Source organism: Pelobates fuscus, chromosome 7 (genome assembly GCF_036172605.1).
Source record: "Pelobates fuscus isolate aPelFus1 chromosome 7, aPelFus1.pri, whole genome shotgun sequence".
Classification (NCBI taxonomy): Eukaryota; Metazoa; Chordata; class Amphibia; order Anura; family Pelobatidae; genus Pelobates; species Pelobates fuscus.
In genome coordinates, this window is record NC_086323.1 from 202,729,389 (window position 1) to 202,752,677 (window position 23,289).

Below are 23,289 nucleotides of genomic sequence, written 5' to 3' on the forward strand. Positions count from 1 at the left end.
GATAGATAGCTGCTTTGATCACCAGGTTAGTGTCGGGATCAAACGGGGATTCGTCAAGGAGATTGCTAAGTGCTCTGAAGATAGGCCCATCTATAGGTAGTCTTGTGATAGTGAGAGGAGCTGAAACATTTAACATACCTTTTAATACCTTATTAATGGGATATGATGACAAGAAGGGGGTGTTAGGGAAATTTGTGAGGCTATGGTGCTGTACCCCAGTGCGATAAAGTTTAATGGTGTTGTGGGAAAGTTTAAGATGTAAGTGGCAAAAAGAGGCAAAAGCCACCATGGTTTGTATAGAAAGGTCGCCTTGTAAACCGAATTCTGCAGTGAATTTGTTAAATATGGTAAGTGCCCTATTATAAGAGATAGCTGTGTTAGGTGATAGTGCTTGGTGAGTGAGAATCCTAGAGTGATGCATTAGTGTGCTCAATCCAGGATTAGTTCGTGAAACCTTGGTGTCCTGGATGGCTGGTGGTGAGCTGTAGGGAGTGCCTGAGAGAATACCTGGAATTGAGAGCGAGAAAGAGCGTCAGCTGCAGTGTTGTGGATATCCAGGATGTGACAACAAACTAAGTGAAACTGACCGGTTGCTGCTAGCCAGGTCAGCTTGCGAATCAGCCGCATGATGGTCAGGGATGATGAGCGCCCCTTGTTAATGATTTCGCAAGCTGCCGAGTTGTCAGAGTAGCATTTTACTGCCTCGCCGGACCAGAGATGACCCCAGGTGTGTGTGGCAGCCACAATGGGATATATTTCAAATAGGGCTGAGGTCTCCCTGAATCCTGGCAAGGCATCCGTCTCAGCGGGCCAGTGACCCTGTAACGGCCCGTTTCACACACACGAGGATAAAACCCAGTTTAGGTGATAATCCCCTTTCCAGATGCACAGGCAGCTACTGCAAACACCATTCTCCCGACTGGAACCACACGAACACTGGGACAGCTGAACAAGAAAAGCAGACATCGGCTTACACTCCTGGCAGTCAGCATACAATCCCATTCCCCCAAAGAACGAGACGACACATCGCTTTGAGGGTTAAGCAAGAACTCTGGACTGGGACACCCAGTCTGGCTTTTATTACAAACAAGTACATACAGGACACTCCCAGGGGGCGGATGAAATTAACCAATCACATGGATGTACCTCCCACACATTTCCTCCCCTTAGATTAACACTTAACATAATTATACAGTACACCCTTTTCCCCAATTCCTGGATGTACCCCAAATACATATGCTACACCTCCAAAACAGGTATCCCCTGATAGCCCTTATTCAGGGGGACAACATATTCAAGAATCAGCCCATTCGGATGAACGGTTCGGGAGATAGGAGGTTCCAAAGATTTGACCGACCGCATGGGTAAAGTATCCGAAAACAGTTCCATGCATTTTGTCCCTGCGGTCGGTCACAAACAAGTGAATGAAACAGACGAATTACTGGTGTTATAGAGACTAAGGGGGATTCGCATGAATCCCCTAGTTCGTACGTTTCTTTCTACCGAACGGCGGGCCGTTCGGTAGTTTCCCCACGAAATCCTGGAAGTCTGGAGGTCTCAGCGGTGTTTGCCTAGTCGAGTGTCCGATTTCAGTTCCAGACACTCGACGGCAAAACACCGCTGTTCGGTAGTTTAAGATGGCCGCCGCCACGTGTTTGTTTCCCGAATGGCAGCCACCCAGAGGACAAAGGATACATTACATGGATTGCCAATTACCTGTTTGCAACATTGTTGCAAACGGTAATTGGAGGCACACTTATTCCTGGGTGGTCTGGTTGTTCGGTAGGTTCACTCAATATAATGAATGGAGTGATTCTACCGAACAATGAGATGAATGCTGCATACATATCACCCAGGTTAAACTTAACACATGAATACATATACAATATTACAGGCAGTACACTAGAATATGCTTCACAGTCTTAAAGGGACAGTAGTCCCAAAAGTCCCAATCTGTTCATAGATGATTTTAAAGGGCCGGTAGCAGCAACATAAATTATTACATGCCCAAATAGAGTTTTTATAGAGCAATATGTCCAGGGGCCGTAGTCGCAGGGCAGGAGGCTAGCAACCAGGCCTCTCCAGTTCACAGTGGCGAAGCTGGTTTCGCCACAGACCCCTAAACCAGTGGTTGCCAAAGATGGCTGCAAAACCAGTGTTGCCTGCAGCGTCTGTGTGAATGATGGGTGAAGAAGTGGAGAGAGGGGGGATAAACATGGAGATACCGTTCCAATCTGCCAAAAACTTCCCCCACATAGCTAAGTCGGCCTTGGCGTGGGGGTCCAATGAAACTGGGCAAGAGTCCGGTACCCCGTGGAGCCGGCAAAGGAGCCTGGATATAAAAGACCTTCCCTGCGGGATGATGCGCATGGCAAAGTTCAGGGATCCCAGAAGGGACTGGAGTTCCTTCCTGGTGCAAACATCATCCACAGGAACATGTCTATCTCCCCTCTCAAGCGGGTCAGTTTGTCATGGGGAAGGCTAGCTCTGAGGGTAACGGAATCTAGCTCTATCCCCAAAAAAGTTAATTTAGTTGTGGGGCCAATTGTTTTAGCTGGGGACAAAGGTACTCCAAGTGTGGGAAAAAGTGCTCTAGTGCGGCTGATGGCGGTGGGTGTTTGTGCCCCTGGCTCTATCAGTAGGAAGTCATCTAGGTAGTGAATAACGGAGTGACACCTGAGGACGTTCAGAAGCAGCCAGCATAGTGTCTCAGCGAAGATATCAAAAAGTTTGGGGCTGCTTCGAGAACCGAAAGGGAGTTGTGTGGAGAAGTAGTACGCCATTTAACACCGTGCAAGTGCCAGAGTGAGGGGTGCATGGGTAATAACTTAAACGCGTTTGTGATGTCAGTTTTGCTGAGCCAGGGGTGATTACTAGAAGAGATGATGGCCTGTATAGCGTCATCAATAGTTACGTACTGGAGTGAGAATTCATCTGCTGGAATTAGTGCGTTTATGCTAGGAACAAAAGAGGAGTGCGGTGCCGATAAATCGATAATTAGACGTTTTTTATTAGAACATTTGTGAACTGCGACACCGATTGGGTTAGTGCGCCAGGAGGAAAAAGGTGAGGAGGTGAAAGGCCGATCATGAAACCATTGGTAATTTCTGAGGAAAGTAGAGTGTCAGTGGAGACTGGGTCTAGTCGTGCTGACAGGAGATTAGGACATTGAAGTGTACCGGAGGGGATGGCTACTATACCCGTGAGAAACCCCTGTGTGAACCCCATGGTCAGATATTCCACCACCAGGTGCCTGCTAGGGTGAGACCTTAAGTAAAAAAACAGGTTATCGACATTAATGTCGGTTAGTCATTTGTTAGGGGGCCGGGCACATGGTCTTGGTATGTGCCCTGAAGCAAATGGAGCAGATGTGCAATAATCTACATGCGCTGAAACTGCAGGAGCCTGCGTTGAAATTATTGCACACTTGCGCCTTGCCTAAAAAGGAGATGGGCCTCCCCAGCTTGTCACGTAGACCACCCGCTGGTTTGTTGTGAGGGGCGAAAGAAGGATGAGGGGTGGGAGTGGAGGTGGTGGGGTCTGCTTCAGAGGGACATAAGTCCGCCATGTGGGAGGTGGAATTACATATGGCACAAGACGGGGGCCTGAGACCAGCAAAGTGGCGACAGAATAATTCTGTATCTATCTGACACCAGTTAATTCTAACGTTGAACTGTTTCAGATGGGTTGCCGCCTTCGCTGATACTGACTTATGATAGTCGTAGAAAGAAAAGCCCCTGTACTTGATGCCTAGATCCACCACCTTGTGAAGGTAAAGGTCTAACTCCCCTCTTCTGTGGGGATATACCGTGCAGATGATGTCACGGTATATCCCGAAAGCTATCACGAACTGGGGAATTGAGAGTTTTATTAAGCCTAGGATCTCTTGTCTTGAGCACTACAGAAATATCCCCGTATTTGTAAGCCTTGTTCTCCAGTATGTCCTGTGAAGCTATAAGCAGAGACACCAGACACACGTCCTTCCCGTCTAGGATTTCTTTCCTGATAGAGTCTGGGACGGAGTGAGCTGGTGACTCAAAAGGAGCTATAGCTGTGACTGGTGTAGGCGAAGGGAGTATGGGGGGGGCATGCTGGTACGGCGGGGACAGCCGGGGTGGAGACTGGGAGGCCCAGGGTATTACCTGGGGAGGCGATGGCGCTCTCCACCTTAGATAGCCTACTAGAGCTTGGTTGCTTCATCTAAGTGTTGCTTCTAAGTGTGTGTGTGGTTGGAGATATTCTGGAGAGTTTTACAGAAGCTTCAACTGTCTAAGAGTTGTGCTAAGAGTTCTTTTTTACTGTTACAGGTAAGATTCATCTGTAGGAAAAGGTTACTGACTGCACAAGGTTTGATTTCCTGTTGGTAAGTATAAGGCATTTGATTGGATTAGGTAGCTACTTGCTATTGATTGCTATTTAAATTAGCTATTGTTTGCTAATAAGCAGAGGCCTACCCAGGTGTTAAACATTCCTAGTGGGAGGTGATTTTAGGAGTATATAAGGGTAGTTGTCATTAGCTTGGCTAATAGAGCTTGGTTGCTTCATCTAAGTGTTGCTTCTAAGTGTGTGTGTGGTTGGAGATATTCTGGAGAGTGTTGCTTCTAAGTGTGTGTGTGGTTGGAGATATTCTGGAGATAACCCAAGGTATTCAGGAGGATAAATAAAAAGTTAAGGTTTGTTTGATTTAAATTATTCACCTCATTGGAATGGCAGACTTAGTTCAGTGTAATAGTTGCTTTGCATTTGTTTCACGTTCCACTTTTTGGAGGTTTGGTTGTTGTCTAATCTGTAGACAGTTCTCTATTTTGCGGCAGGAGATTGTATTTTTGAAGTCTGAGATTTGTAAATTATCTGGTAAACAAACTCAGGCTGGAACTGCTGCAAAGCCACTGCCGCAGAGACATACTAGGAATGGCAGATGGATTACTGTAGGATCTGGTAGACTTGGAGTTGTGGATAAAAGGCATATTGCACAGTCTGTCGCTCTACATAATTAATTTTCTGCACTTTCAGAGTGTAGTGGTGTCGTGGAGAGAGGCACTGAGGCTAGTGGTGTCGTGCAGAGAGGCACTGAGGCTAGTGGTGTCGTGCAGAGAGGCACTGAGGCTAGTGGTGTCGTGCAGAGAGGCACTGAGGCTAGTGGTGTTGTGCAGAGAGGCACTGAGGCTAGTGGTGTTGTGCAGAGAGGCACTGAGGCTAGTGGTGTTGTGCAGAGAGGCACTGAGGCTAGTGGTGTTGTGCAGAGAGGCACTGAGGCTAGTGGTGTTGTGCAGAGAGGCACTGAGGCTAGTGGTGTTGTGCAGAGAGGCACTGAGGCTAGTGGTGTTGTGCAGAGAGGCACTGAGGCTAGTGGTGTTGTGCAGAGAGGCACTAAGGCTAGTGGTGTTGTGCAGAGAGGCACTGAGGCTAGTGGTGTTGTGCAGAGAGGCACTGAGGCTAGTGGTGTTGTGCAGAGAGGCACTGAGGCTAGTGGTGTTGTGCAGAGAGGCACTGAGGCTAGTGGTGTTGTGCAGAGAGGCACTGAGGCTAGTGGTGTTGTGCAGAGAGGCACTGAGGCTAGTGGTGTTGTGCAGAGAGGCACTGAGGCTAGTGGTGTTGTGCAGAGAGGCACTGAGGCTAGTGGTGTTGTGCAGAGAGGCACTGAGGCTAGTGGTGTTGTGCAGAGAGGCACTGAGGCTAGTGGTGTTGTGCAGAGAGGCACGGAGGCTAGTGGTGTTGTGAAGAGAGGCACTGAGGCTAGTGGTGTTGTGAAGAGAGGCACTGAGGCTAGTGGTGTTGTGAAGAGAGGCACTGAGGCTAGTGGTGTTGTGAAGAGAGGCATTGAGGCTAGTGGTGTTGTGCAGAGAGGCACTGAGGCTAGTGGTGTTGTGCAGAGAGGCTTGAAGACTATGGTGAGGCCTAATAGAAAGCAGTTGTTGGTGGGGGATTCCATCATAAGAGGTGTGGAGATGGACAATGGTGGTCTTGTGAGGTGTCTTCCCGGAGCTACTGCTCACAGAGACAGGAGACGTATCGGTAATATTGTTAAGCAAGCAAAGCAGGAAGGGGAATTGGATGTACTTGTCCATTTAGGGACAAATGACTTGGCTTGCAATGAGGTTTCAGAGGTTAAGGAAGTTTTTAGTGTTTTTGCCAATGATATACGGCAGGTTGCTTCCACATTGTCATTCTCTGAAGTTCTGCCTGTGCATAACACTCAGAATGACAGGCGGATGCGTATTAGGGACTTTAACTTGTGGCTTGGTGAATGGTGTCGGGAGCAAGGATTTGGCTTTATTGCTCATGGTAGCTCTGTTTGGAATGGAAATAAACTGTACAAAAAAGATGGTTTGCATCTTTCTCAAAAGGGAACAAATGTTCTCAGTGAGCAGTTCAGAGGTTTTGCTAGGATGTATTTAAACTAGGAGGGGGGGGCAAAAGGGTGATAAAACATCAATCCAATTGTCCCCCAAAACAAGGACAGAAGGTGCCTGTAGCAAGTGTGTTAAAAAATGATAAGCTTAGAGTCATGTCTACAAATGCTCGCAGTTTAGGGAATAAGATCCATGAACTTGGGGCAATAATGGCAACTGATAGTGTAGATTTAGTCGCTGTTACTGAGACATGGTATAATGAGAAAAATGACTGGGACATAGCAATACCAGAGTACTCTTTATATAGAAAAGACAGGGAAGGCAAGAAAGGGGGAGGGGTGGCCCTGTATGTAAAGAATAGCATAAAATCTAGCCTAATAAAAGTTAGTGAGGCGAACATAGAGTCAGTTTGGGTTACATTAGAATTTGGTAATCACACAGTAACTCGTGTAGGTGTGATTTATAGGCCCCCAGGACAAATTGAAGAGTTAGATAATCTACTAGTTGAAGAAATAGCTAAAATGACAATGAAGGGGGAAGTTATCATCATGGGTGACTTTAATCCTCCTGATATAAATTGGAAAACAAAAATAGCTACTTGTGGCAGGAGCACACATATTCTAAACTCCCTACTGGGATTGTCTCTAAAACAAGTCGTTGAGGAGCCAACTCGTAAAGAGGCTGTAACGGACCGTTTCAGCATATGAGGGGTTAAAATCCGTTTAGGCGATAATCCCCTTTACAGATGCACAGGCAGCTACTGCAAACACCATTCTCCCGACTGGAGACACACGAACACTGGATCCGAGAAACCTTTTTAAATTCTCCCAAGCATATGAATGCTGTAGACCATTGAATAGGAACCATACGAATAGGCTTGTACTCCTAGCAGTCAACTGGAACAGCATGCAATAAATCCTTCCCCCCAATAATGAGACGACACATCACTTTGAGGGTAAAACAGGAACTCTGGACTGGGACACCCAGTCTGGCTTTTATTACAAACAAGTACATACAGGAGAGAGAAAAGACTAAAGTGGAACAGTAACACAACTACAGCTGAAACAGTAGGGTGTCTATTCCACTAGATGATATCTCTAAATATAAAGTAAAAATAATTGTGGGATATACCCTTTATTAAGCCGCTTGCGGACAAAACAGACACACAGTGATGGTGAAGCACTCGTGTAAACTAGAAGTGAATTAAAAACTGGGTGGATGTGATATTGGATATTGCCCAGTAGCAGTAAAGTTAGTAGAGAGGGATATCTGAGATATAGTATTGAGTAGATGCGGTATACAGTATGATCTATATTCAATCAGATATTTATAACCCCCTCACCCTTACATGCACGTAGGGTTTAGTAGATATCCTGGCTTTTTAAACTTAGAATGACAGTTCCTATTTTTAGACTCTGTTTAGAGATACATATAATTGAGAACGGACACACAGAATCTCTGTGTGGACGTGTCCGTCCAGAAATGCTACTCTAAGTATACAACAGTATGGTAGTGCGTACGGAACTGTTCAGTCAATGGGGACAGGAGTCAGAATCCATTAGTTTATATACATCTCTAATGGGTACAAAATAGGAGCCTTGGTATCGAATTTAGTCAGGTTTAGAGTATCTCAGAGGCAGACTTCATGTTTTGTCTAGTAGCCTCCGGATGGTAGAGGAGTAACCTAGTCCCCACTAGCCTTTATAGTTGTTTAGATCGAAACACAGTTTGTGAACCCTGCTGAGCAGCTGATGCTACAGGGTATGCCTGGACAACTTATATGAAGCACATCTATATACAGTCTCCCCCAAGGAGGTCAGCGATAGCATTGGCAATTAAAGTATATATACATATGTACAACGGTGGAAGGTATGTAACACAGCCGGTCCAGTGCTTATATACACTTAGTTAGACTGCTGCTTCGAGGCAGCCTGCCGCTAAATTGTGCAAGTAAGTATTCCAGCTAGCTATGATATCCTCACCCTCCGGTGAAACACCATAAATTCATGAGGGACCTTAACGACTACCAATCGGGTAATGTGTACAGATTCCCAAATCGACGTCTGAGAACCAACTCTGAGAATAATCTGACGTCAGACTATGACTCTTCTGATACAGACTCCAATACACAACAGACATCTGTAGATTCACAACAAACCACCTCAACCCCCAACCCCAATAACCCCCTGTAACGGACCGTTTCACTTACAAGAGGATAAAACCCAGTTTAGGCGATAATCCCCTTTCCAGATGCACAGGCAGCTACTGCAAACACCATTCTCCCGACTGGAACCACACGAACACTGGAACAGCTGAACAAGAAAAGCAGACATCGGCTTACACTCTTGGCAGTCAGCATACAATCCCATTCCCCCAAAGACCGAGACGACACATCGCTTTGAGGGTTAAGCAAGAACTCTAGACTGGGACACCCAGTCTGGCTTTTATTTCCAACTCACACATACAGGCCACACCCAAGGGGAGGCATAAAAGAACCAATGACATAGATGTTACCTCCCACACATCCCCTCCCCTTAGTGTGACACATAATCCCATTATGCATACAGAGTAAAATATACTTTTACACAACTTTCATAACTTTAAAACCATACATCACATTCACATAAAAATACATATCCACAATCAATCCATTCAGGGGAACAACATATTAAAAAATGGCATGAATCCGACCAGGGGTTTAAAAGTTACTAAAAGTATATTTTGGGCCCTGGATTGCAGCATGGCACAATCTGGCCCAAACAGAAGTAAAACATCCCCCACAATGCATCCCGGCTTCCTCCCTTCTGCCCTGGAGTTAATTGGAGAAGTAATCCAATTATCTAGGACTAGAGTCAGACTCCATTAACCACATGGTTGCAAAAAGACAGTAAAAGACATAAAATTACATACTGATACATTTAACACATAAAACACACATTTCTACATATCCCCAGTTTAACTGAACACATAAATACCTACATAATATTTAAGACAGTATTACTGTGATATGTTACAAAGTCTTAAAGGGACATTAGTCCCAAAAGTCCCAATATGTCCATCGCTGATTTTAAAGGGCCAGTAGCAGCAATATAAATTATTACATGCCCAAATATAGTGTTTATAGAGCAATATGTCCATGGGCCGTAGTCGCAGGGCAGGAGGCTAGCAGCCAGGCCTCTCCAGTTCACAGTGGCGAAGCTGGTTTCGCCACACCCCCGAGGCATCCTGAAGAAAGGCGTTAATTTTTTAGAGTTGGGTCAACAAGAGGACACCCCCAACTACCAAACACGCTATCAATTCAGGAACCAGAGCAGGGGGGGAGGAGGGAGGGGAAGAGGGAGGACACGCAGGAGACGCTACTAACTAGAAACGTAAAGACCCCACCAACCCCATTACAAAAACAACATGTGATAAATCTGTCCACATTTGAGCTGAATATACATCACATTAGGGTTCTGGAGAAGGGATTGTCATTTGTACCAACGCCCGTTTTCGACAAATTTACTTGGATCAAGGATCTACATTTATTCGTACGTAAACTAGCCTTACACAAATATCACATTATCAATGAAGAGAAAAAAGCAAGAGCCTATGGTCTATCTTGTAAAGACCTAGCACTGGTGAACACACTAGTATCTCTTTTGGACGAAAATGATGTCCAGCTACATACTGACTACACCAAACTGAAACCAAAGAGCCGATTCACTCCAAACTTCTCTAGCTTCAGGAACCTTGATCTGTTCTTAGAAGCAGTGAAGAGTGAAATCGAAGGTATAGATAGCAGTATCTTTGAATCCTTCCCCAATGACAATCTCTCCAGAACTGAATACACAGCTCTGAAGTCACTGAAAGAAAATGACCAGCTGGTTATTAAACCAGCGGACAAGGGGGGCAATGTGGTGGTCATGAATACATCTGATTATGAAAACATGGTGCAGAAAGTGTTGGGAAATGATGACACATATAACCTGCTGAAAACCGACCCTACAAATCTCTTTCTGTCTAAATACAAGGAGATACTGGATGAGGGCCGCAGTGGGGGGTTGCTATCCGGGGACGAATATGCATTCATTTTGAACCGTTGTCCCAGGATAGCAACCTTCTACTGCTTGCCCAAAATCCATAAAAACACTCAATGTCCACCGGGCCGTCCCATCGTTTCCGGTGTTGACAATTTAACACAGAATGGTAGCTTATACATCGAGAAAATACTAAGACCTTTTGTGGAACAACTCCCCTCGTATATCAGGGACACAAAACAGGCATTATCACTATTCTCGAATTTACAACTACCCAGCTCAGCAAGACTATGTAGCCTTGACGTTGAGGCATTGTACTCTTCAATCCCCCATGAACGAGGCATCGAGCACACAAAATACTTTCTAGATCAGAGAGGCCCAATTCATACCCTACATACAAGATTTGTATTGAAACTATTAAGGTATATCCTGTCCCACAATTACTTTTTGTTTCACGATAAATTCTTCCATCAAATAAGGGGGACAGCGATGGGCACGGCGTGTGCACCCTCCTACGCCAATCTCCATCTGGGCTGGTGGGAGTCGCAAATTATGAAATCGGATACCCTCCTAACATACATACCTAAAATACACACATGGCTCAGGTATATAGACGATGTCTTTGTTGTCTGGCTGGGTACAGAGGATGAATTCAACGAGTTTGTCTCCCTCCTGAATATTAACGAGGAGAACCTTAAATTCACAGCAGAATTTGGGGGGCAATCACTAAACTTCTTGGACATAACCATCTCTATTAACACTAATGGCTCTCTGAAAACAACTCTCTATAAGAAGCCAACTGCATCTAATGCACTCTTGAGATGGGACAGCTATCACCCGAGGCCTCTGAAGCAGGGCATACCAGTTGGGCAATACCTAAGGGTACGCAGAAATTGTACAGATCTATCGGACTTTAAAATAAAAGCAGCCCTACTAAGGCAACAATTCCGAGAGAAAGGTTACCCGAACAAATGTCTGAAAAAGGCATATAGACGAGCCCTGGAAATGAATAGAGAGGACCTTATCCTAGACCAACCGAAACATACACCATCTAATACACTCATTCGTATGATTGGTACTTTTGACACAGGTTGGAACACAGTGAAGAACTCTATTGAGAAATTCTGGCCCATCCTTTTGAAGGATGTCCACCTGAAAGACGTCCTTAGCTCTAAAGCAACCATCACAGCGCGTAGAGGCAAAAACCTCCGCGATATGCTAGTACCAAGCCATTTTTCAATAAAACAGAGTAAAACAACATGGTTAGGACGCAATCCCCCATGTGGCTCTTTCGGGTGCGGCAGATGTGTCGCGTGCAAATATATCCTACGCGATTCAAAGAAAATCCAAGATAGTGACGGACAACAAGAGTTTGAGATTACCCATTTTTTCAACTGCAACACAGCTGGTTTGGTATACCTTCTAGTTTGTAGTTGCAGTATGCTATATGTGGGTAAAACCTTCAGACCTTTCAAGGAACGGATAAAAGAGCACGTAAGGTCCCCAAAAAACCGCATGGAAACCCCAATCTCCAGACATCTGAAGAATTTTCATGAAGGTGTCTCGAGTGGGATTAGGTTTTGCCGATTGGAATGGGTAAAACGCGATCAGAGACGAGGCGATTTTGACAAGCTCTTACGCCAAAAGGAGTGTAGGTGGATTTATAAACTCAAGACTCTGAGCCCAAAAGGCTTGAATGAAGGCTTTTCGTTCTCCCCTTATATATAACCATCTACACAAGATCCATCTACCTCCAATTCTGTGACCTCTCTAATCATGCAACACATACATGTAAAACACCATCTCTCCAGCCAACATAAATAATGATAAAAATAATAGAAAATGAATGGCACCATTCTGTTTAAGAATAAACCTTCACCTGTATATATTGTCAATTTGTAATTATAATAATTTTTTGATTTGTATATAATAATTTTATACTATGTATACCCTATACCTGGCACAGGTTCAAAATACTAAGATAATGACAAGTAGATAGGTAGATCTATGTACACTTGGGTCCATCACTGAAAAATGATTCAAGTAAGTTCTGGCCAAATCTACCATGCTAGTCAACGTATGTAAATGAATGATAAAATAAATGTAAAGCTATCTTTTATTTTTATTTTTGAACTTCAGTAAACTCACCAGTAATAGTGAGCGCTAATTCAAAGGTACATTTACGCACATCAGCATTCCACTAGAGTGACTGCCCTGGTAAGCGGAAGCCCTCTGATGAATCCTATCGGGAATAGATATAGCGATCTAACCTTTTTATTTAGATCGGGATAACTACAATATATATTCCCCTATAAAACAAGCGGATCGACTCTTAGAACTAACCCCCCAGAAAGATCGGGAGTCAGTTCAGCTATCTCGCTATCTTCTTAGGACAAATCTAGTGGTGACTGAATGTTGGAACCGAGTCTCTAAAATCTAGGACTATGTGCAGCTATTAGACACTGCGCGCGCACATCACAAAGCGACGTATGTCACCATGGTGACCGCCAACGCAACTGATAGGTTGGAGACTTTTGATTCCCTAATGAATGAACCTATGAGCAATGAGTACGCATATCGAGGTGTAACCCCGCCCCCGGTCAGCCTGCAACCATGCCAATTGGAAGACACGGGTAGGAGGGCGGGATCTGCCTCGGTATATATTCATTTCCCCTCAGCTGTGCCAGTAGCTCTTGAGAAAGGCGTGTGAGCACGCCGAAACGCGCGTCGAGCGTTTTGCCGTATTTTGTTTTTAATACTGGGGGATGCATTTGGCTAACTCAATAATGGGGGAAGTCTGCTAATGTTTTGGACTGGGTGACTGGGCTTCGACCAGAGTGATAAGCAATCTCTCAATCAGCAACAGCAATATCCAGTCCTGGCAGTGCATTGTACTAGGGGGCTTTGCAGTTTATGCCTTTATATATATAATTAGACGACCTTTGAGGCAGTCTATACCTCCTTAGTCAGTCAGACAGTGGGGATTATCTAACGCTAGGCTGCCTCGAAGCAGCAGTCTATTTAAATCAAATATACTCATGAGTCAGACCGGAGGGTGAGGATATCATAGCTAGCTGGAATACTTACTTGCACAATTTAGCGGCAGGCTGCCTCGAAGCAGCAGTCTAACTAAGTGTATATAAGCACTGGACCGGCTGTGTTACATACCTTCCACCGTTGTACATATGTATATATACTTTAATTGCCAATGCTATCGCTGACCTCCTTGGGGGAGACTGTATATAGATGTGCTTCATATAAGTTGTCCAGGCATACCCTGTAGCATCAGCTGCTCAGCAGGGTTCACAAACTGTGTTTCGATCTAAACAACTATAAAGGCTAGTGGGGACTAGGTTACTCCTCTACCATCCGGAGGCTACTAGACAAAACATGAAGTCTGCCTCTGAGATACTCTAAACCTGACTAAATTCGATACCAAGGCTCCTATTTTGTACCCATTAGAGATGTATATAAACTAATGGATTCTGACTCCTGTCCCCATTGACTGAACAGTTCCGTACGCACTACCATACTGTTGTATACTTAGAGTAGCATTTCTGGACGGACACGTCCACACAGAGATTCTGTGTGTCCGTTCTCAATTATATGTATCTCTAAACAGAGTCTAAAAATAGGAACTGTCATTCTAAGTTTAAAAAGCCAGGATATCTACTAAACCCTACGTGCATGTAAGGGTGAGGGGGTTATAAATATCTGATTGAATATAGATCATACTGTATACCGCATCTACTCAATACTATATCTCAGATATCCCTCTCTACTAACTTTACTGCTACTGGGCAATATCCAATATCACATCCACCCAGTTTTTAATTCACTTCTAGTTTACACGAGTGCTTCACCATCACTGTGTGTCTGTTTTGTCCGCAAGCGGCTTAATAAAGGGTATATCCCACAATTATTTTTACTTTATATTTAGAGATATCATCTAGTGGAATAGACACCCTACTGTTTCAGCTGTAGTTGTGTTACTGTTCCACTTTAGTCTTTTCTCTCTCCTAGTGTTTGGGGTTCATGCCCCTTGATATCTCTGTAACCCCTCAGGAATCTAGGTGTGGATTTGACCCGCTCCATAGTATTCCTCTCTTCTCTCTAAGTACATACAGGACACTCCCAGGGGGAGGATGAAATTAACCAATCACATGGATGTACCTCCCACACATTTCCTCCCCTTAGATTAACACTTAACATAATTATACCGTACACCTTTTTCCCCAATTCCTGGATGTACCCCAAATACATATGCTACACCTCCAAAACAGCAAGAATCAGGTCATTCGGATGAATGGTTCGGGAGATATGAGGTTCCAAAGATTTGACCGACCGCATGAGTAACGTATCCGAAAACAGTTCCATGCATTTTGGCCCTGCGGTCGGTCACAAACAAGTGAATGAAACAGACGAATTACTGGTGTTATAGAGACTAAGGGGGATTCGCATGAATCCCCTAGTTCGTACGTTTCTTTCTACCGAACGGCGGGCCGTTCGGTAGTTTCCCCACGAAATCCTGGAAGTCTGGAGGTCTCAGCGGTGTTTGCCTAGTCGAGTGTCCGATTTCAGTTCCAGACACTCGACGGCAAAACACCGCTGTTCGGTAGTTTAAGATGGCCGCCGCCACGTGTTTGTTTCCCGAATGGCGGCCACCCAGAGGACAAAGACCACATTACACTGATTGCCAATTACCCGTTTGCAACATTGTTGCAAACGGTAATTGGAGGCACACTTAGTCCTGGGTGGTCTGGTTGTTCGGTAGTTTCCTCAATACAATGAATGGAGTGATTCTACCGAACAATCAGATGAATGCTGCATATATATATAACCCAGGTTAAATGCATACAAAAATACATACATGACATTAAAGTATTAAAGGCAGGATTACTGTACTACGTTCCACAGTCTTAAAGGTACAGTATCCCAAAAGTCCCCATAGATCCACGGATGGCCCTTAAAGGCCCAGTAGCAGTAATATACATTATTACATGCCCAAATATAGTTTTTCCAGTACAATATGTCCAGGGGCCATAGTCGCAGGGCAGGAGGCTAGCAACCAGGCTTCTCCAGTTCACAGTGGCGAAGTTGGTTTCGCCACAGAGGCCATACTAGATTTAGTGTTAACAAATGGAGATTTGGTATCAGATATTACTGTAGGTGAAATTTTAGGATCCAGTGATCATCAGTCAGTGTGGTTTAATATAAGAACAGTGACTGAGTCACACCACACAAAAACAAAAGTTTTAGACTTTAGAAAAACAGACTTTTCCAAAATTAGAATATGTGTAAAGGAGTCATTATCAGACTGGAGCAATTTAAATGGAGTCCAAAAGAAATGGGATTATTTAAAAGTTGCACTACTGAAGGCAACAGAAAATTGCATTAGGCTTGTCAGTAAAAGCGAAAAAATCAAGAAACCACTGTGGTACTCCACAGATGTAGCCAAAATAGTAAAAAACAAAAAGTTAGCATTTAGTAATTATAAAAAAACCAGAGTGAGGAAGACAGAATGACCTATAAGATTAGGCAGAAAGAGGCTAAGCAAGTTATAAGAGCTTCCAAATCACACACAGAAGAGAAAATAGCACAGTCAGTAAAAAAGGGGGACAAAACCTTTTTTAGATACATAAATGAGAAAAGAAAAGTAAAACAAGGATTAGTTAGATTAAAAACAAAAGAAGGAAGGTATGTAGATGAGGATAAAGGTCTAGCTGACTGCCTCAATGAATATTTTTGTTCGGTATTTACAGATGAAAATGAAGGAAAGGGACCTCAGTTAAGAAAAAGGATAAATGAGTCATTTATTACACGTGAGTTTACAGAGGAAGAGGTTCTATTTCAACTGTCAAAAGTAAAGACAAATAAGTCAATGGGACCTGATGGAATACACCCAAAGCTATTAAAAGAGCTTAGTGGTGTACTAGCAAAACCATTAACAGATTTATTTAACCAATCATTGATAACAGGAGTAGTCCCAGAAGATTGGAAGTTAGCGAATGTTGTGCCCATTCACAAGAAAGGTAATAGGGAGGAGTCGGGCAACTATAGGCCAGTAAGCCTAACTTCAGTAGTGGGGAAAGTGATGGAAACCATGTTAAAGGATAGGATTGTTGAACATCTAAAAACACATGGATTTCAAGATCAGAGACAACATGGGTTTACTTCAGGGAGATCATGCCAAACTAATCTTATTGATTTTTTTGATTGGGTAACTAAAATTATAGATCAGGGTGGTGCAGTAGACATTGCTTACCTCGATTTCAGTAAGGCTTTTGACACTGTTGCACATAGAAGGCTTATCAACAAACTACAATCTTTGAGTTTGGATTCCAATATTGTTGAATGGGTAAGGTAGTGGCTGAGTGACAGGCAACAGAGGGTTGTAGTCAATGGAGTATATTCGAAGCTTGGGCTTGTCACCAGTGGGGTACCTCAGGGATCTGTACTTGGACCCATTCTCTTTAATATTTTTATTAGTGATATTGCAGAAGGTCTTGATGGTAAGGTGTGTCTTTTTGCGGATGATACTAAGATATGTAACAGGGTTGATGTTCCAGGAGGGATAAGCCAAATGGAAAATGATTTAGGTAAACTAGAAAAATGGTCAGAGTTGTGGCAACTGACATTTAATGTGGATAAGTGCAAGATAATGCATCTTGGACGTAAAAACCCAAGGGCAGAGTACAGAATATTTGATAGAGTCCTAACCTCAACATCTGAGGAAAGGGATTTAGGGGTGATTATTTCTGATGACTTAAAAGGTAGGCAGACAATGTAATAGAGCAGCAGGAAATGCTAGCAGAATGCTTGGTTGTATAGGGAGAGGTATTAGCAGTAGAAAGAGGGAAGTGCTCATGCCATTGTACAGAACACTGGTGAGACCTCACTTGGAGTACTGTACACAGTACTGGAGACCCTATCTTCAGAAGGATATTGATACCTTAGAGAGAGTTCAAAGAAGGGCTACTAAACTGGTTCATGGATTGCAGGATAAAACTTACCAGGAAAGGGTAAAGGATCTTAACATGTATAGCATGGAGGAAAGACGAGACAGGGGGGATATGATAGAAACATTTAAATACATAAAGGGAATCAACACAGTAAAGGAGGAGACTATATTTAAAAGAAGAAAAACTACCACAACAAGAGGACATAGTCTTAAATTAGAGGGACAAAGGTTTAAAAATAATATCAGGAAGTATTACTTTACTGAGAGGGTAGTGGATGCATGGAATAGCCTTCCAGCTGAAGTGGTAGAGGTTAACACAGTAAAGGAGTTTAAGCATGCGTGGGATAGGCATAAGGCTATCCTAACTATAAGATAAGGCCAGGGACTAATGAAAGTATTTAGAAAACTGGGCAGACTAGATGGGCCGAATGGTTCTTATCTGCCGTCACATTCTATGTTTCTATGTTTCTATGTTACTATTAAGGGTCTGTAGGTTGGCCAAGATTGGTGCCAGGGTATCCTGGGTGGCCGTGCCGCTGCTTGGTGGATGTCCTTGAGAGCTAGTGCTTGGCCTAGGCTCAGGGGCTTGGTAGGTAAGTAACTTGTAAAGTTCTGCCTTTCTAGCTGTGGCTGGAAAAGGGCGGCCGTAATTATAGGAATAGTCCATGCTCTCAAGGACGTGGGAGTTGAAGGGGTGAGAGATTCGCCTGGAGACTCTGGTCTGATTGGCGTGAACGGTATCTCTTCTGGCAGTTCTTCGATGGGGATTGTTTCTTGGGACATTCTAAAATAAATGATTTGTGAATGAGGCATTAGAAGGGGAGTGCGGAAACGTGGGGGGGGGGTATGAGAGGTGGTATTTATTGGAAGAACTGGACTGTAATGCTAGTGCCAAGGCGAAAAACTTATCTGTGAGATCTTTGGTAGGTGAGGCCCTGCTAATGCCAAGTGGCGGTGAGAGGCTCTACCTATGATTTGGCTTGGGAAATTGAGGCCACAGACGTGGTGGCAGGGTGTTGGCCTCTCGGTGACTGTAAAGAGAATTCAAAACGTGTGGCCATGACAGGAGAGGCCCTGACTAAAGCCCTGTAGTAGGGCGGGCGAGGCGTATAACTATGATTTGGGCGTGGGGCCGTACCTCCATGTTGAGGTGGGAGATGGCCTTGCGGGACCGGATTTCCTAATAGGGTGAGCTAAAGCAGTAGCCTAGACCCAGTAGCCAGTTCAATAATATACTTAACCTTGAAATGTTGTAAATGATAACTGGAACCTTCTAGTATTTTTAATGTGACGAGTCTTGTCTGCTGCTGTTCTTGAAAAATAAGCCTGAGGATTTAAGACAGATGTTGATGTATTTATGCGTATCGTGGTGACGTATGGTTTGTAGTGAGGATTGGCTGTTAGGAGCGCAACGTGAGATCCTGTATTTCTGTCTGACATTTTAGCTGTGAATGTCATAATACTGTTTTTTTGACATTGAAATTTGCCAGATTGGTTATGTTGCCTTTGAGAGTGTATGGTACCCCGGGAATGAGAATTACCCCCATAATGGCATACCATTTGAAAAAGTAGACAAGCCAAGGTATTGAAAGTGGGGTATGTTTAGTCTTTTTTAGTAGCCACTTAGTCACAAACACTGGCCAAAGTTAGCGTTCATATTTGTTTTTGTGTTAAAAAAGCAAACAACAAATATTTGGCCAGTGTTTGTGACTAAGTGGCTACTAAGAAAGACTGGACATACCCCACCTGCAATACCTTGGGTTGTCTACTTTTGCAAATGGTATGCCGTCATGGGGGTAATTCTCATTCCTGGGCTACCATACGCTCTCAAAGGCAACATAACCAATCTGGCAAATTTCAATGTCAAAAAAATGAAATGCAAGCCTTATATGTGACTCTCTAACTTTCCAAAACACCATGAAACCTGTACATGGGGGTACTGTTATTCTCGGGAGACTTCACTAAACACAAATATTAGTGTTTTAAAACAGTAAAACATATTACAACAATAATATAGTCCATAAAAGTGCTGTTCGTTTGTAAAAAATGCAAAAAACTTCACTTTTACTTAAAATATCATCGTTGTAATACAATTTACCAGTTTGAAACACTAATATTTTACTTCAGCGAAGTCTCCCGAGTAAAACAGTACCCCCTATGTACAGGTTTTATGTTGTCTTGGAGAGTTACAGGGTCAAATATAGTGCTTGCGCATTAAATTCTCTGCACTTTCTCCGTGTTGTCAGGTATGTCAATCACATTTTAATTAATCAAATCACCTAATTATGTTAAAAGATTACTTAAATATACACGTAGAATTTTAATATATGTGCATTTATAGGTATTTAAATTCTACGTGTATACTAATGTAATTATATGTATTTATCTATATATATATATATATATATATATATTTGCGGTTATTTGCATTTTATATATAGATAGATATATATAGAATGTCATTTTAAGTGTATTTTGTTACCAATATATATATATATATATATATTAATAACAAAATACAGTTAGAATGAAATTACATATGTATATATAATTTATATTACATTTTGTTTCAATATTTTATTTATTCATTTTATTATTTTATTTATTTATTATTGTAATTATACGTATATATATAGATCTATTATATATAATATATATACATATTATATATATGTAACGTCATTCTAAGTGTATTTTAATACTAATATATGTACTTATATTAGTATTAAAATACACTATGTATGACGTTAAATATATATAATATGTATATATATATTATATATATATATATATATATAAATGCATTTAATTTATTTTATAACCTGTCTAATATTTTTTTTTAAACTACCTACCAGCAGGGAGACTGTCTGTCTAATATTTCAGACAGTCCCCCTGCTGGCAGATCCACAGCCAGCTATAGGGGGCCATGTGATCGCTCTTTGAGAGCGATCACATGGCCCCCGGGGGCCTGATTTGCCGTGGGGGGGCTGCCTGGGCTCTCAGGCAGTCCTCCCGAAGCGGAGCGCCGGGTAGGTAAGTATCCCGGGCGCTCCAGGGCTCAAAGCCGTTACGGCGTTCCTTGCCGCCGCAACCAGGGGCGTATTAGCCACGAGGCAAACAAGGCATTTGCCTTGGGCGGCATTTTCCAGGGGGCGGCAAAAAAAGCCGCCCCCAAATGCCCAAGGCAAATGTCTTGTTAGCCTTGCGGCTAACAGACATGCCGGCGGGCTGCTGGGCGATCGGGCGGCACTGCCTGGCGGGCGGGCGGCCAGCGAGGGAGCACTTCCCCTGAGCTGTCTGCTCAGCTCCCTCGCGCGCCGCAGAGTGAGGCTGGGAGGCGGAGCCGGAATATGACGTCATATTCCGGCTCCCAGCCTCACTCTGAAGCGCGCGAGGGAGCTGAGCAGACAGCTCAGGGGAAGTGCTCCCTCGCCGGCCGGCCGGCCGCCCGCCAGGCAGTGCCGCCCGATCGCCCAGCAGCCACTGGACCACCAGGGAGGAAGAGACACACCCCCCCTCCCCAGCATTCCCAAAGGTAAGGAATTAAATTTAAAAAAAAATGTGTTAAAAATAAATTTTAAAAAAATGCGTTTAAAAAAAAAAAAAAAAAAAAAATGTGTTAATGTGGGTGGGTGAGTGTGTGTCTGTGTCTGTTAGTGTGTGTGTCTGTTAGTGTGTGTGTGTTAGTGTTTGTGTCTGTTAGTGTTTCTGTGTGTGTTAGTGTTTGTGTCTGTTAGTGTTTCTGTCTGTGTCTGTTAGTGTGTGTGTCTGTGTCTGTTAGTGTGTGTGTGTGTGTCTGTGTGTGTGTGTGTCTGTTAGTGTGTGTGTCTGTTAGTGTGTGTGTCTGTTAGTGTGTGTTTGCCTGTGAGTGTGTGTGTGTTAGTGAGTGTGTGTGTTAGTGAGTGTGTGTGTCTGCTAGTTTGTGTCTGCTAGTGAGTGAGTGTGTGTCTGTTAGTGAGTGTGTTTGTCTGTTACTGAGTGTGACTGTTACTGAGTGTGAGTGTGTCTGTTAGTGTGTGTGACTGTTACTGAGTGTGAGTGTGTCTGTTAGTGTGTGTGTCTGTTAGCTAGTGTATGCGTATCTGTCAGTGAATGTGTGTGTGTGTGTATTTAGAATGCGGGGCGGGGGGAAAGGTTGGGTGGGGGTGGCGCGGGGGGAGGGGGGGCGTCTGAGTTTTGTCCTGCCTAGGGCAGCACAAAACCAGGATACACCACTGGCCGCAACGGCTTTAAAGCCCACTAAATGCGGGACGGCATGGAACGCCGTAACGGCGTTAAGGGGTTAATAAAATAATATCTGAATGAAAGGTTTGAATAGGGTTGGTGTATAGTTAAGAAAACTTGTTTTTATATATGGTGACATGGGAGCTCTATAAGAATTAATACAATTTATTTTATAAGAACGTGGGTTACTAGTTAATTAGGTGTAGGAAAAGAACCATATGTTTATAAATAATTGTAGAGATTTTTAAATGTTTAAGATATATCCACCGGCCAACACATTTTAGAAAAAGACTGGTAGTTAGACCGGATTGTCTAATCAAATATTGACATGTAGGTATCAGCAGTTAACTGATCGAACAGGGAATATACGTTTTGTAGCATGCGTGTAAATGAAATACATGAATTGTATAGCATGGTTTAGAAAAATTTACCGTAATGGGGATTTGTACCATGAGTTTGTTTAAACCGTACGAAATAGATCGGTACTGAATGACCGGACGGAACATATAAATACCGCAAGTAATATTAGAGTTATACTTATACATAGTTCGGTAGTTTTCCATACGAATACGTGAACGATGCGTAAGTGTGACGAGCGTTCGTCCGTTTTGGCGCAAACGCTGAATATGTTAAAACAAGCATGGATACGTGTAGAGAAGATAGAGGGAGCCTACCCCTACGTTTTTAGGCCCGATCGGAGGGAAATAGCCAAACGCTATTTCCCTCACTTAGCTTACGTGAGTGTGCCGGTCTTGTGACCGGAAGCCGGGTACCGCGACCGGGAGAAAAAACGCGCGGCGGGCCTCCAAACAGACGTAGGAAAGCTATGGACCTCTTGCTGCAGGACACTGAAGCTGATCTGGCGGGAAGCTCGGACCGGAAGTGCTGGTTGCTATGGGGATAAGCAATCAGCTGAACGGCAGAGGTGAGTAGGGGCTGGGAGTTTAAGTAGGGTACTTACTCCTCCCACAAATTCAGGCCTAATGGCCTCTCTACATATATAAATTATCCAAAGATTCCTGCACTCCTCACCATATATCATTCCATGCCTGGTGCTTGTCAGAAAAAATACAAAAATCTTATACCCTATTACAGCCAGAGACTCCAGCTGCCATACCCAGATCTAACAAACTAGGAACCTCACCATTGCACATTAGAGATGTCCCGAACAGTTCGGTCCGCCCCCTATTCGTTATCATTGAGTAAACTTTGACCCTGTACCTCACAGTCAGCAGACACATTCCAGCCAATCAGCAGCAGACCCTCCCACTTCCATGACAAATAGGGAGCGGACCGAACATCGCATATGTTCGCCCGCCACGGCGACCGTGAACATGCTATGTTCGCCAGCGAACAGTTCCTGGCGAACTGTTCGGGACATCTCTATTGCACATATTCATCTATAGTTCTAACTTGGAAGTTTTGGCAGACCAAAAAAAAAAAAAAAGATTTAATCAGAACACTTTTAATGCTTCTGTTGTTACATGACCAGTTCTTTGAATGCTTTCCTGAGTTCTCTCTCTGGCTGTGGGATGTATTTGCTGTAGGCTACCGATTTCCACCTGCCCAATTTCTGTATCATGTAATCCACACCCATTAACAGCAGTGTCCAGTAAAGCTGGAAGTCTATGGACGGAGTAAAATGGTGGGCCACTGACCCAAATCACATAAGAACTGCAGAAAGGGGCGAGCATACCCTAAAAGGGGGCATTGTCTGTGTCCCCATGTCTCC

General features: G+C 43.6%; 1 protein-coding gene across 1 annotated transcript in view; it reads left to right on the forward strand.

Moving 5' to 3' along the window:
- Positions 1-23,289, forward strand: part of CHADL (chondroadherin like) — a 76,251-nt gene that overhangs the window by 21,384 nt on the left and 31,578 nt on the right. The gene's annotated exons all lie outside the window — the stretch shown is intronic.